Genomic DNA, 15855 nt, shown 5'->3' with positions numbered 1-15855 from the left:
CTGACGGTGGTGTCTGAAAGGTGGATGCTGTCCAAGTTGCATGCTTTCCTGGACAATAACTCCCATTCAGTCCGTAATGTACTGGTTAGGCACAGGAGTACATTCAGCCAGAGAATCATTCCACCGAGATGTAACACTGAGCGTCATAGGAAGTCATTCCTACCTGTGGCCATCAAACTTAACAACTCCTCCCTCGGAGTGTCAAACATCCTGTGCCAATAGGCTGCTCCTGGATTTAATTCCACATGGCATGATTATCTTATTATTTATTTATCTATGGTTTTATAATGTTATATTTCTTCACTATTCCTGGTTGGTGCCGTTGTAACAGAACCTAATTTCCCTCGGGATCAATAAAGTACCTGTGTCTGTCTGTCTATAAGAACGGAAAATCAGTCCTTTTCAGATCTAAATACCGAATTAAAAATCTAATTAAACAAGATTCGAGATCGAATAAAGGAAAAATGCCATAATATTAAATACCTGAACCGATTGGACCAGTGGGAGGTGCGGACTCTGTTGTGAAAAGAATTTTTGAACAAACATTAACAAATTCGTCTTCTTAAGATTTTCTTTCTCAATTGTTTATGATTACGATGTTTACAAATCAGTTGAATATAACGTGGAAATTGTCCAAGGACACCTACCTGAACAAACAACAAAGACATCTTCCTTATGATCACAGTCATGCTGACCGAGTGGAGAGGAAGGACAACTGGACAGGAAAGATTCACTTCCTTTGCATTTCACTTCGTCCAACCAAAGATCGCCGACGTCCTGGATAATTTTATCCGGCACTCCAGTCAAAAGGGCAGAGCCACAACCCAACTGCCTGCACGCCACATTGGCATCGGCCTGATCCCAGGAATCATCACATATCGTGCCCCAGATATTATTGAACTTTATCTCCAACCTTCCAGAGCAATTGGCGTTGCCGCCAGAAACGCGCAACGTTGGTTCTAATGCAGAAGAAAACACTGATGTTGCATTAATCATAACTTCGAAATGGAATTTAAAATGATATTGCAACTTGTAGTTTAGATCACCTGCTGCATAAACAGGTTGAGATATATTGCGTGCTTCGCAAACCTTTACACTGGACCGGTCCGGTTTTTTGGCCTCTGATGAGAAGAGAAAAATGTTGTCTATTTATTTTTAACAACGATGTTTAGAATACAAATCGCCATATAATGTGTTCCATCTTTTACCTTTACATTCAACACCTGCATGTGAGTTATATTGACAGTCGTGTTTCCCCCAAGGTTTTGCATGACACTGCCAAAGAGTCGACTCGTACGAGAGACATTTTATTCCATCCAGCCATATTGGATCAGATCCTTTTTCGTATTTCTGGGAGTAATAGTCGATAGATTCCAAGGTTCCGCAGTTCATTTGCTTGCAGATCACATTCGCAGCTTCACTATCCAGTTCTTCGGAACAAACTGTTCCCCATCTCCCATGGTACCGCACTTCCACTCTCCCTTCGCAGCTGTGTTTTCCTTTCACAAGGCGCATCTCTTTGTGTTCTGATAACAAAGTAGTTAATGCAAACGTACTAATAATATTTTCGTACGGTAGAAAACTTTACTTGTTTTTATAAATAAAAAAGGCACGAGATAGATATTTGCGATACCTCAAAACAACTGAAATCGCAAGAAACACTCATAAGGGAACGTAACGTGTGGACAGGTAAGGAAATCAGGGAACAACAGACTACAGGGTGTTAAGAAAGAAGTTGAGAAGCAGGACCTGAAAGGTATTAATCTCGGGATTACTGTCTGTGCCACGTGACATTGAGCATATGAATACAATGAGTTGGAGGACAAATGTGTGGCTGAGGGTTTGGAGCAGGGGGCAGGGATTGTGATTTCTAGTTCATTGGGACCTCCTTTCGGACAGGTATGACCAGTAACAAACAGGACGGGTTGCCCCTAAATCCAATGAGGACCAATAACCTGGCGGGGAGGTTTGCTAAGGCTTTAGGGGAAAGTTCAAACTAGAAGTGCTAGGGTGAGGGGAACCGAAATGAAGAGACTGAGTAAGAGGAGGTTAGGTCACGAATAGAGAAAGCTTGTAGACAGTGCAAGAGGGAGGATAGGCAGGTGATAGAGAAGGAACGCGCTCAGATCGAAGGTTTGCGATGCGTTTATTTTAACGCAAAGAGTGTTGTGAACAATGCGATGAGCTTAGAGCGTGGATCAGTACTTGGAAATATGATGTGGTGTTAATTACAGAGACTTGGATGGCTCAAGGACAGTAATGGGTACTTCAAGTATCAGGTTTAGATGCTTCAGAAAGGACAGGGAGGGAGGCAAAAGAGGTGGGGGCGTGGCACTGTTGGTCAGTTCAGTGCCTCGGTTGCAGAAAAGATGGACACCCTGGAGGGATAGTCTATGGAGTCTCTGTGGGTAGAGGTTAGGAACGGGAAGTGTAAAATAACTTTACTGGGTGTTTCTTATAGGCCGCCCAATAGTGACAGGAGCATCGTGGATCAGATAGAGAAACAGATCCTGAAAAGGTGTAATAATATCAGAACTGATGTGATGGGAGATTTTACGTTCCCAGAAGTCGATTGACATCTCCCTGGAGCAAGGGGTTTAGATAGGTTGGAGTTTGTTAGGTGTTCTCAGGGAAGTTTATTGACACAAGATGTAGAAATTCCTACAAGAGGAGAGGCTGTACTTGATTTGTTATTGGGGAAAGAATCTGCTCAGGTGTTAGATCTCTCAGTGGAAGAGCATTTTAGAGATAGTGATCATAATTCTGTCTCCTTTACAATAGCATTGGAGTGAGATAGGAACAGATAAGTTGGGAAAAATTTTTAATTGGAGTTAGGAGAATTACGAGACTATCAAGGAGGAAATTGGTAGCTTAAATTGGAAACAGATATTCTCAAGGAAAAGAATGGAAGAAATGTGGCAAACGTTCAGGGGATACTTGTGTCGAGTTCTGCACAGGTACGTTCCAATGAGACAGGGAAGTTATGGTAGGGTACAGGAACCTTGGTGTACAAAGGTTAAAATAAATCTAGACAAGAAGAAAAGAAAAGCTTACAAAAGTTTCAGAGAGCTAGGTAATGTTAGAGATCTAGAAGATCTCTAACATTTCAAGCCAGTTCTCGATCCACAAAGTAATGTCCCTTTGGAACCCATGCCTCCTAACATAAGGCTATTAGGAAGGATCTTAAGAAGAAAATTAGGAGAGCCAGAAGGGGCCATGAGAAGACCTGGATGGGCAGTATTCTGGAAAATCCCAAAGCATTCCACCAGTATCTGAAGAGCAAGAGGATAAGACGTGAAAGAATAGGACCTATAAAGTGTGACTGTGGGGAAGTATGTATGGAACCGGAAGATATAGCAGAGGTACTTAATGAACACTTTACTTCAGTTTTCACAAAGGAAAAGGATCTTGGTGATTGTAGTGATGACTTGCAGGAGACAGAAAAGCTTGCGCATGCTGATATTAAGAGAGACGATGTGCTGGAGCTTTCGGAAAGCTTCAAGTTTGATCATTCACCGGGACCGTAGGTGATTTACCCCAGGCTTCTGTGGGAAGCGAGGGAGGATATTTCAGAGCCTCTGGCAGTTATCATTGTATCATCAATGAGGAGGGGAGAGGTTGCGGAGGACTGGTAACTGCAGATATTGTCCCTTGATACAAGAATGGGAGTAGGGATAGCCCAGGAAACTATAGGCCAGTCAGTCATGTTTCAGTATTTGGTAATCTGATGGAGAATATCCTGAGAGGCAGGATTTATGAACATGTCGTTAGGCGTAATATGATTGGGGATTGTCAAAAGCAGCTAGTGTCTTACGAGACTGGTTGAATCTTTTGAGGGTTTGACTAAACACATCGGTGAAGTTAGAGCCGTACATGCAGTGTATATGGATTTAAGTAAGCCATTTAGTAAGGTACCTTAGTCAAGGCTTATTGAAAAAGTAATAAGGCATGGGATCCAAGGGGACATTGTTTTGTGGATCTAGAACCTTGCCCTCTGAAGACAAACTGTGGTTGTACACGGGCCATATACTGCATGGAGGACGGTGACCAATGCTGTGCCTCAGGGATCTGCTCTGGGACCCCTACTCTTTGTGATCTTAATAAATGACCTGGATGAGTAAGTGCTGGGTTCTCTTAGTAAATTTGCTGATGACACAAATGTTGGGGTTGTTATGGGGATGTTATGGATGTCTTTGTGGAGGGCTGTCAGAGAATCCAACGGGACATTGATAGGACGCAAAACAGGGCTGAGAAGTGACAGATGGAGTTCAGTCCGGATAAGTGTGAGGTGGTTCATTTCGGTAGGTCAAATATGATGGCAGAATATAGTATCAATGGTAAGATTCTCGGTAGTATGGAGGATCGGAGGGATTCTGGGGTCCGACTCCATAGGACACTCAAAACTGTTACACAGCTCTGTGGTTAAGAAGGCATACGGTGCATTGGCTTTCATCAATCGTGGGATTAAATTTAAGAGTCGAGAGGCAATGTTACACCTATATAGGACACTAGTCAGACCCCACTTGGAGTGCTGTGCTCAATTCTGGTCGCAGCACCACAGGAAGGACGTGGAAATCATAGAAAGGCTGCTGTGGAGATTTACAAGTATGTTGTCTTGATTGGGGAGCATGCCTTATGAGAATAGATTGACTGAACTCCGCCTTTTCTCATTGTAGCGACAGAGGATGAGAGGTGACCTGATAGAGTTACAGTGCATAAGATGATGAGAGGGATTGATCGTCTGGATCGTCAAATGCTTTTTCCCAGGTCTGAAATGGCTACTTGCAGAGGGCACTGTTTTACGTTGCTTGGAAGTAGATACAAAGGAGATATCAGGGGTAAGTTTTTTTTTACGCAGGGTGGTGAGTGTGTAGAATGGGCTGCCGGCGGAAGTGGTGGAGAGGAAAGGACTGAATATTTTAAGAGACTCCTGTATGGTCCCCCTAATAATCAAAATGGCTGTTCCGCATCAACTTATTTTTTATACCCACTCGCCTCTTACTGCAACAGTATTGTCTGTGTTTTAGTGGCGGACGCGTGGAAATCAGTGCCAGTGTCGGTGGTCGAGATAGGTACATGGAGCTTAGAAAAATATAGGCTATTTGGTAGGGATATTGTTGGCAGTTTCTTGAGTAGTTTACACGGTCGGCGCAACAGTGTGGGCCGAAAGGCCTGTAAAGTGCTATAGATTTCATGGACTGTTTGAACTGCTTCCGTCTGGTAGGCGCTTCAGATCCCTCCAGACTAAGACTAATAGGCACTGGAGAAGTTTTTTCCCTACTGCGGTCACTTTGCAGAACAGTTAACTGCCGGTTAACTGTCGGCTAACTATTACTTGGATTGCACTACTTGTATGTATAATCTATATTTTCATTTTTTATTTATCATTATTATTGTTATGAGCAGAGAGGCAATATCTGCCGGAAGTAAATTCCTTGTATGTGCACAAGGTACTTGGCGATTAGAGTCTGATTCTGATTCTGAGATTTCTATGTTTCTGTGTTTACGTTTCAATGACCCGAATGTGTGCTATAAATCGTTTAACACGTCTCCAAAGTGAAGACTCCAATACCACATTGCAGAAAATCGGCATAGTGTAATTACGCTTACCGGAACACTCCACTGTCACATCTTCTTTATGGCTGCAGTCATGATAGCCCCACAGCGCCGAAGGACATGTCCAGAGATACTTTTCATTACCCGAACATCTCACTTCATCCAACCAAATTTCTCCAGTGCTTCGTCCACAGTTCGGAGTTTTTTTTTTCTCCAAAGCATAACCACACCTTAGTTGCCTACATACCACGTTAGCATTAACCAGATCCCAGGAGTCATCACAGACTGTTCCCCAGGATCCATTGTAATAAACCTCCAGTCTTCCAGCACATGCATCTTCACTTCCGAATAGCCTTAACTGCATGTGGTCTGTTGAACAGAAACATACAAGGTTACTCATTGCATTACAAATTGAGCTCATCACCTCGTTTTCATTTATGAAACTTCTTCAGATATTAAGGTTTGAAAATAATTGTGGAATCATTTCACAGCATGTTGGAAGTTGAAGTTGCTGAAGTATAAATTCAAAACCAAAAGTTTGTAAGAATTTAGTAAGGCTGCAGCGCGGATTTGATCGTTCGACTGAACTGCGCGCACAGTCACTGGTTTTTGTCTGAACCAGGTTATGGCACTTCACATTTACGCCCTGCATAGAACGTTGGGCATTCAATGTCCCAGGTGGAGCTTCTCTTTCACCATTGTACCGCATGTAGTACCATAGATCAATCATGGTGGCAGGCATTTGCCACTTTACTCTGCCGGAGGGTGGTGGGGGGTTGGCTGGTGGTATTTCTTCTAATCTGACATTTTCACTGTCTGAAGCATGGTCGATATCAGAGTGGTTCCCTGTAACTTGAAGGATGTATTCCTCTTCCAAAGCAGTGGAAAGAGCTTTGGACCATATCGCTGGGAGGAGAGAATATTACCACTGTACCTCCTGCCCAAGATCTACGGCTGTCCAATCACAATATCAAGTATGGGGTGATCCAATTAGTAACATTCTGCCAGGAATTGATAAGGAACTGATGTTCATAGACTCGTGTCTTACTCGGCATGATGTCTTCACATATACAGGAACTCAATCAGTCTACAACAGAACTACATCATTTTTTAGATTGTGATACATCATTGTTATCTGTATTTTCAGGGATGTTATGTGAGTGCTTCGTTAATCGTGCAGATAGGGTTCCGGTGTAAACTCTACTGAATAATGAATGATAGACTTTGCCAATTAATATAATTCATATCAAACAGCAGATCAAAGACCATCGTGGAAATTGAGTGTTGGAAATTATCCGTAGGATAGTCATCAGCCAAACCAGATCCTCATAATTCTGGAGAGAAAAAAAAGACAGGCAACTGATTGCTTTTGATGAACAAACATATCGCTAGCTCTTTTGGCTGCCTCTTCCTTTGTTTTTTTTTTCTTTCCCAACGAGTAGTGCACACAACTGCTGTGACTTTCCAGGGACGTTTGTGTCTTGCCAGCCATTTACATCCATACCTCATTAAGATGGAGTTTCAAATATTGTTTAAATTGACATATATTTCAAATGTTGCAAGTGCTGTTTTAAGTGTAAATATTAACTTCTATTCCTTGTGTTCATACCAGAAAATATCAACTTTTCACAATACATTTGATGATTTTCTTGTTGTTGTTGCTGTTGTTGTTGGTTTCCCCAATTAATAATAACGTCTGTGCTCTTACTGCTACTACGGCCAACTCAAAATTTGACCGTTGTCTAGTATCCAAATACTATATATAATTATTTGGGGTGAACATCAATAGCGTTTACATTTTCAGAGTTTAATTAGCAGATTGTCTACTTGGTTCTCAATGCTTTTGCTTTTGCTATGCTTTTGCATGCTTTTGCTATGGTATCGTAAGCAACTCTGTCACGGACAAACCCAACCTCCAACATGGAATAAAAACAGTGCTAAGAAAATGTCAAAATAAACCAGAAGAACCTCATCCCTGGTAGAGGAAGGATCTTTGCTAAAGGGACGTATGAAGTCTCACGTAACAGCTCCATTTCATTATATCGTCATAATGAAGATGTGCTTTTTGGGTAAGTATGAAAACGGTGGTAACACTTGGTATTCGAAGTAGTTTTGATCTATATTTTTTTCTGAACGGGACATTCACTCACAGATCAACTTCTCCACCAGTACTCCATTTCGGAAATCACTGTACTATATCAGCCCAATTATCGTCGCATGACTGCAAAATCGCATTACATTAAATATTTGACTACAAAACTTATATCTGTGCAACATAAATACGAAATAATTGAATTCCGTGCAGCACTGTCAATGCACATCTGGCTGGATGAGCAAATTATATCATATTTCATTTTAAAGCAGTAGTGCACACAAACGCATACAAAGAAAATCTCTGAGAATTTCGCTCGACGTGAATCTAATGGCAATTATCGGATAAACACTGAAAATTCGTAGCGTCACAATTGACCCATGTTTTGATCCTCTAAACATAAGTCATTTACCGTGAAATAAGTCCAGACATCAGCCGCTTAACTATTCTGTTTCGTTGCTCTTTTCTTGGCAAATCTTGCACCTGCAGCATCAGGCTGAAATATCCGAAGTTTAATCCGAAAACTGCATTCCCCATGAACGTCAAGGTGATCAAAATTCCGCCCTCCTTAACCCGGAAGAAATACCTGCCACTTCTGGTAATTTCTCCAACAGCCGCTCTCTATTCTCTCTTTCTCCATTCCCCGTTCCCCGTTCTCCGTCCCCTCTGATACCTTTTCATTTGCCAGTCATCATCACCGTCTGATACCCGTCCTACTGTCATTGTTTCCATAGACCACAGCCACCCACACACACACGCGCACACACACACACACACACACACACACACACACACACTAGTGAGTATTGGAGAGTATGTATTAGAGGTGTTGTCTACACGATAGGAGAAGTGTTCTGGGATATAATGTTTTTCTTTGATGAATATACAAATAGATGAACCCTCATCGCAGTCCATTCACTGTTGTTTTGTCTGCAGTCAAGCAGACATCTCTTTACGAGGGTAATAAACGCACATCTATTGACTGTGGAAATGCGCACGCGTTACCACATAAAGACGGATAGTTTCACAACCAAACTAATGCAGTTTCTGCGCGCTACAGTATCACTGCTGCGCTGCCACCTACTGATATTTTTCCATAGATTGCGTTTTAATTGCTGTAACCAGCATCCCTTGAACAAAATGATATTTTCATTGTCAGCGAATGTATAAAATAGAGCACACCATATTCAATGAATGACCTCATAATGAGAGTTCAGTCTGAGAGTTTCCTATATATAGATAGATAGATAGATAGATAGATAGATAGATAGATAGATAGATAGATAGATAGATAGATAGATAGATAAATAGATATATATACACATATGAAACTTCATTCTCGTAACTATACAGCCTGCAAAATGGGCTTTCACCCTGTACTTACCCTCTGAAATCTATAAATGCTGTAGAGTATATGGACCGTGGTATTGGGAGGCGCTGTGTGTACGTGGGGTATGCGGTGCTGTGGTCGTGGTTCATTGTAGTATAAAATTGAAATACTTCAATTTGGAAATTTGCACCCATCTGGCTAGATACCGATCCGTATGCCTGAATGATTCCGAATTTCTTGATGCATTATTAATGGCCACACCAGTTTACAAGCTATTATTGGCACGTTTTTGACAATATTCACCTGAACACCGGACACCAACGCCCGTGATGTTAGCAGAAGACCTTTGCAAGAAAGAAGTTTTGCAGTTTCGCAGATACGTCTCATTTCCATCACATCGAACTTCGGTCACCAGCATGGGCCGTGCAGTTTCTCTGTACCTTGAGGAGTTGTACACGGATGTGGCGAAGCCGCAGCGCAGTTCTCTACAGACAACATTTGCATCATTGAGGTTCCAAATTTTATCCTGCACTCTATGCCAGGTGCCATTATCATAAACTTCCAATCGGCCATCGCACCGGCCTCCTCCATCGCTCAGTCTCAAAGACCACTTTTCAGCTACGATATCGAAGAAGTTAGATAAAACAGTTAATATCAATCGAGAGTATTCAACATATATTTTTTTCCGATTTTACAGCGGAGTTTGTTTTATACACAAATGTCCCCACGTGTGACTTAGCTTGCGAGCAACATCAGTAAAGTTTTTCAGTCCATTTCAGCTATAAACACGCTTTCTGCACTTCATCTCCAGAACTGGAAATATGAAGTATACTGTTTTAACTTCGAACATATTGATAACTACTGAATGTGTTATGTATTCTGATCCCCCGTCAAAGCTACGCTGTTGGCACTGATTTGTTTCATAAATCTCTTTATTTTGTTCCCGAACATTAAACTCAAGCATCCCAGGAGCGCTTTTCTGCTTCTGTTTAGGAGACGTGAGGGGGAGGACCTCGCACACACAAAACATAATGGGACTGTTTTTCTTTCCCTCTTTGAGTGAAGCAGACCAGGCTGGGAATTCATCGAGGTGTAAAAAATGGTAAGAGCCTTATGTAGTGTGGATAGACAGAGACTTTTCCCGAAGGTCAAAGGGGCGATTACATACAGGATTAACCTTACGGCGAATCGAGGAAAGAAAAGGGAAGATATCAGAGCTGAGCTTTTCTTACGCAGAGAGCCGAGTAGTGTGCACGGAACGGCCTGCTACTGGTGCAAATAGAGGGAGATACAGTAGGGACATGGATGATAGAAAAATTATGAATGGTTGTGCAGTCGCGAAAGTTTGGACTGATAGTACAGTAGGTTAATGTGGTCGGCAAAACATGATGCGCCGAAGGAATAGTGTTTTGCTGTAATATTCTATGTTCTAAGTAACAATGCCAGACTCTGTTCATCCAGAGCGAATTGTAATGGGGTCCTTTATTTCTTATTGTCCTTTGTCTACTCATTTTTAAAATCTATATCCCAGGTAGTCTCTGCATAGATAATATATTCCTATATTTGTGTAATTTTACATTGTGCCAAAAACTACTATACTAATAAATATATTGTCTTATACACAATTAAACTCTAACTTCAGAATCATTCACTCTATACTAAAGCACTGTCTAGTTCTAATAAATCTAAAATGGATTCATGGCCTGTGTTTTTAAAATTAAGGAGCTGTAACAATCGTCTTAATCGTAAACAGACGTGATCACAACTAAAAAACAAAATCGTTAAATGATTTAAAACATCACCTTTGTGAAAATTTCTACGACCAATGAGTAGTTACTTTCTGTCCGACATTCTTTGTGACTCACCAGAGCAGATGAGACCAGCGTCATTCCAATGTGAACAGTTAACCTGACCCCAGGCTGAGACTGGACAATCAGTTAATCGGGTCTCGTTCCCTAGACAACGGTAGTCATCCTTCCACAATGGTCCTTTTCCTTCGCTAAAGGTAGCACCTCTAGGAGTTGCATTTACTGCTCCGCACTGTAGATGTTCACAAACCACGGCAGCATCTTCCAGGCTAAAGTATTCATCACAAAGTGTCCCCCACTGGCCTCCGTGCAGGACTTCCACACGGCCAGAGCATCTGCTCTTCCCATCAACCAAGCGTGGTCCATTCTTCCCTGTTTTAATAATAATTGAAGGCAGTTAATTACTCTCAATAAAAACAGATTAAATAATAAAATTGAGAAACTGGTTGATTTTTCAACTTCTCCACATGGCTACCTGACAACGGTTCCTCTGCAGGAAAATTCATCGAAATGTAACGCACTGAAGGTACATACTATGCAGATACGTTCTTCGCCTCGTTGAACCAGAACATTTTTTTCTCCAATACATTATGAGGTCTTATCATAAACATGAGAAAATCTATGGATGCTGGAAATCCAAGCAATACACGCCAAATGCTGGAGAAACCCAGCAGGCCAGGCAGCATCAATGGAAAAGAGTACAGTCCACGTTTCGTGCACACTTAGGGCGGCGTCCTTTCATTGGGACTGGGATAAAAAGATGACGATTCAGGGTAAGAAAGTGTGGGGAGGATAAAGCTCAATGAGATAGCAGCCACCAGTAGGGGGAAGCGGTGAAGTAAAGAGCTGGAAAATTGGCTGCATACAGGTCTAGAAAAAGGGGCAAGCTGATTACAGAGGACAATGGAAGAAAGCAAAGCGGGAGGATCATCCGAGAGAGGTGACAGGCAGGCAGGAGGATAAAGTGTGAGAGCGTATTGGAAATGGCGAATAGTAAAGGGGAGGAGAACACATTAGCGGAAGTTCGAAAAATTCAATGTTCATGCCATCGGGTTAGGTTGGGGCTACCCAGACAAAATATGAGGGAATATTCGTCCATCCAGAGTGTGGCTTCATCACGGCAGCAGGAAGAGGCTCATGGCAGAATGGGAATGGGAAGCAGAATTGAAATGGATGGCCGCTGGGAGACACCACTCTTTTTTTTTGAAGAACGGAGTGTACCTTCTCGCTGAAAAGGACACCCGATCTACGCCGGGTCTTACTGATAAACAGCAGGACACATCGGAAGCACTGAATACAGTAGATGAAGCCAGCATACCCACAGCTGAAGTATTGAAGGACTGTTTGGGACCCTGAATGGGGTATGGTAGATGTAGGGACAGGTGCTTCACTTCCTCCACTTACAAGGATAATTGCCAGGAGGGAGATTAGTGGGGAGGGAACAATGGACAAGGGAATCTTTCAAACCAGGCTGCCATGTGGAACCTCATCAATGCCTTTGCTGAAATCTCATGTACAACATCACCTACCTTCATTTACACATTTTGTTAAATCTTTTTTTAAAAACCTTACAAAGTTCTGTTAAACACAATTTCCCATTCACAGCACTATTCTGCCTTCTAATCAGATTCTGTTGATAAATAAACGGTAGATAATAGACAATAGACAATAGGTGCAGGATTAGGGCATTCGACACTTCGAGCCAGCGCCGCCATTCACTGTCATTATGGCTGATCATACACAATCAACACCCCTTTCCTGCCTTCTCCCCATATCCTTGACTCCGCTACCTTTAAGAGCTCTATCCAACTCTTTCTTGAAAGCAACCAGAGAATTGGCCACTGCCTTCTGAGGCAGAGCATTCCACAGATCCACAACTCTCTGAGTGAAAATGTTTTCCCTCAACTCTGTTCTGAATGCCCTACCCCCTTATTCTTAAACTGTAGCTTCTGGTTCTGTACTCGCCCAACATCGGGAACATGTTTCCTGCCTATAGCGTGTCCAATCCGTTAATAATCTTATATGTGTCAGTTAGATAACATCTCATCCTTCTAAATTCCAGTGTATACAAGCCCAATCGCTCCAGTGTTTCAACATATAACAATTCCGCTATCCCGGGAATTAACCTCGTGGACCTAAGCTGCCCTCTCTCAATAGCAAGAATTTCCTTCCTGAAATTTGGAGACCAAAACTGCACACAATAGTCAAGAAGGACCTCTTTGCTCCTATACTGAACTCATCTTGTTCTGAAGGCCAACATGCCATTAGCTTTCCTCACTGCCTGCTGTACCTGCTTGCTTACTTTCTGTGCCTGATGTACGAGGACACCTAGATACTTCCCATTTTCCTAACTTGACACCATCAAGATAGTAATCTCCCTTCCTGTTCCTGCCTCTAAAGTGGATAACCTCACATTTATCCACATTAATCTGCATCTGCTAAGCATCTGCCCACTCACCTGTCCAAGTCACCCTGCATTATCCACTGCCACACAGCTTAGTGTCATCTGCAAATTTGCTAATGTTACTTCTAATCCCTTCATCTAAATCATTAATGTATATTATAAATAGCTGCGGTCCCCGAACCAAGCATTGCGGTATCCCACTAGTCACTGCATTTCATTCTCAAAATGACCTGTTAATGCCTACACGTTGTTTCCTATCTGCCAACCAATTTTCTACCCATGTCAGTATCCTACTCCCAGTACCATTTGCTCTAATTTGGCCCACTAATCTCCCATGTGGGACCTTATCAAATGTCCTCTGAAAGTCCAGGTACATTGTATCCACTGGTTTTCCCTCGTCCATTTTCATAGTTACATCCTCAAAAACTTCCAGAAGATTAGTCAAGCGGGATTTCATCTTCGTTAGTCCATGCTGACTCGGACCGATCCTGTTACTGCTATCCAAATGTGCCGCTATTTCAACTTTTATAATTGACTCCAGCATCTTCCGAACCACTGATGTGAGGATAACTGGTCTATAATTCCGTTTTCTCTCTCGTTCCTTTCTTAAAAAGTGGGATAACATTACCTAAACTGCAATCCACAGTAATTGATCCTGAATCTATAGATCATTGGAAAATTATTACCAATGCGTCCACGATTTCTAGAGTCACCTCCTTAAGTACCCTGGGATGCAGACGATCCGGCCGTGGGGATTTATCAGCCTTCAGTCCATCAGTCTACCCTACACCATTTTCTACCTAATGTGAATTCCCTTCAGCTCCTCCGTTACCCTAGGTCCTCTAGCCATTGATACATCTGGGAGATTGTTTGTGTCTTCCCTAGTGAAGACAGATCCAACGTACCTGTTCAATCTGCCTGCCATTTCCTTGTTCCCCAATAATAAATTCATCCGTTTCTGTCTTCAAGGGCCCAATTTTGATCTTAACTATTTCTTTTTCGTCTTCACATACCTAAAGAAGCTTTGACTATCTTGCTTTATATTCTTGATAGCTTACCTTCGTTCTCATCTTTTCTCCCCGTATTGCCTTTTTAGTTATCTTCTGTTGCTCTTTAAAAGTTTCCCAATCCCCTGGCTTCCAATTCATCTTTGTTATTTTATTCTTCTTTTCTTTTATTTTTATACTGTCCTTGATTTTCCTTGTCAGCCACGGTTGCCCCTTACTCCCCATAGAATCTATCTTCCTCTTTGGAATGAACTGATCCTACACCTTCTGTATTGTTTCCAGAAATATCTGCCATTGTTGCTCCACTGTCATCCCTGCCAGAGTATCTTTTCAGTCAACTTTGGCCACCTCTTCCCGCATGGCTCCATAGTCCCCTTTGCTCAACTGTAATACTGACACTTCCGATTTTCCCTTCTCCTTCTCAAATGTAGATTAAAACTTATCATATTATGGTCACTACCACGAGTTCCCTTATCAAATCCTGTTTATTACACATAAATTCAGAATTGCCTTCTCCCTGGTAGGTTCCGGTACAAGCTGCTCAAGAATCCATCTCGGAGGCACTCCACAAACTCCCTTTCATGGGCTCCAATACCAACCCGATTTTCCCGTCTACCTGTATGCTGAAATCCCCCATTAACAACCGCAGCATTACCTTTGCGACATGCCAATTTTAACTCTTGATTCAACCTGCACCCTATATCCAGGCTACTGATTGGTGGCCTATATATAACTCCCATTATGGTCTTTTAGCCCTTACAATTTCTCAGCTTTATCCATACTGACTCTACATCTCTATGTCACCCCTCGCAAGGGACTGAATTTCATTCCTCACCCACAGAGCAGCCCCAACCCCTTTGCCCACATATTTGTCCTTTCGATAGGACGCATACCCTTGAATATTTTTTCCCAGTCCTGGTCGTCTTGCAGCCATGTCTCTGTTATTCCTACAAAATCGTACTTGCCAAGTACCAACTGAGCCTCAAGCTCATCCACAGTTTTTTCTTACACTTCCTGTATTCACGTAGAATACTTTTAATCCAGTACTCCCCTCAACTTTCACGTCGAATACTATTGCACTTGGCCATACTCTCCAATCCCTTCCTGAGCGTTCTGCCCCGTTAATACTGTTGTGTTCCTTATTTTTTCTTGTTCTGTCTTTCCCTTTAACTCCATCCTTATATTTCCCGTTCGTCTCCCCCCCCCCCCACTACTTAGTTAAAACACCCCCGAGTAGCAGTGGCAAATCTGCCTGCCAGAATGCTGGTCTCTCGCCTGCAGATCCTGGCCATTAAAGTATCTTCCAGTAACTTCGCCACCTCTGAACTTCTCCACCTCTAGCTCTGAGGCTTAATGGCCTGTTCTAGGAAAATAATTCCGAGATTTAAAGGCTTATTATATGAAGAGCTTTTGATGGTTCCAGGCCTGTGCTCACTGGAATTCTGAAGAATAAGGGTTGACCCAAATGAAACCGATATTGAACATTCACGATAGAGTCGATGTCCAGAGGTGTGGTAGTCTAAGACCAGAAGACAATGCGTTGGCATAGAGGGTTGTCCTTTTCGAACGAAGATGAAAGAGAATTTATTTAGCTAGCGAGTGGACTTCGTTGCTTCAGGCTGCTGTGGAGTTCAAATCTTAGGGTATAATTAAAGTAA

The 15855-nt window shown here is 42.3% G+C and overlaps 1 long non-coding RNA gene across 1 annotated transcript; it reads right to left on the bottom strand.

Moving 5' to 3' along the window:
- Positions 1–1046: 1046 nt before the first annotated feature.
- Positions 1047–5785, bottom strand: LOC132392235 (uncharacterized). Its single transcript, XR_009511458.1, has 3 exons — positions 5611–5785; positions 1209–1526; positions 1047–1121 (listed from the first exon to the last, which is right to left on the bottom strand). It is a non-coding gene; the product is annotated as an uncharacterized LOC132392235 (long non-coding RNA).
- Positions 5786–15855: the final 10070 nt, after the last annotated feature.

Source organism: Hypanus sabinus, chromosome 1, assembly GCF_030144855.1.
Source record: "Hypanus sabinus isolate sHypSab1 chromosome 1, sHypSab1.hap1, whole genome shotgun sequence".
Lineage (NCBI taxonomy): Eukaryota > Metazoa > Chordata > Chondrichthyes > Myliobatiformes > Dasyatidae > Hypanus > Hypanus sabinus.
This window is presented reverse-complemented; position numbering and strand designations above follow the sequence as displayed.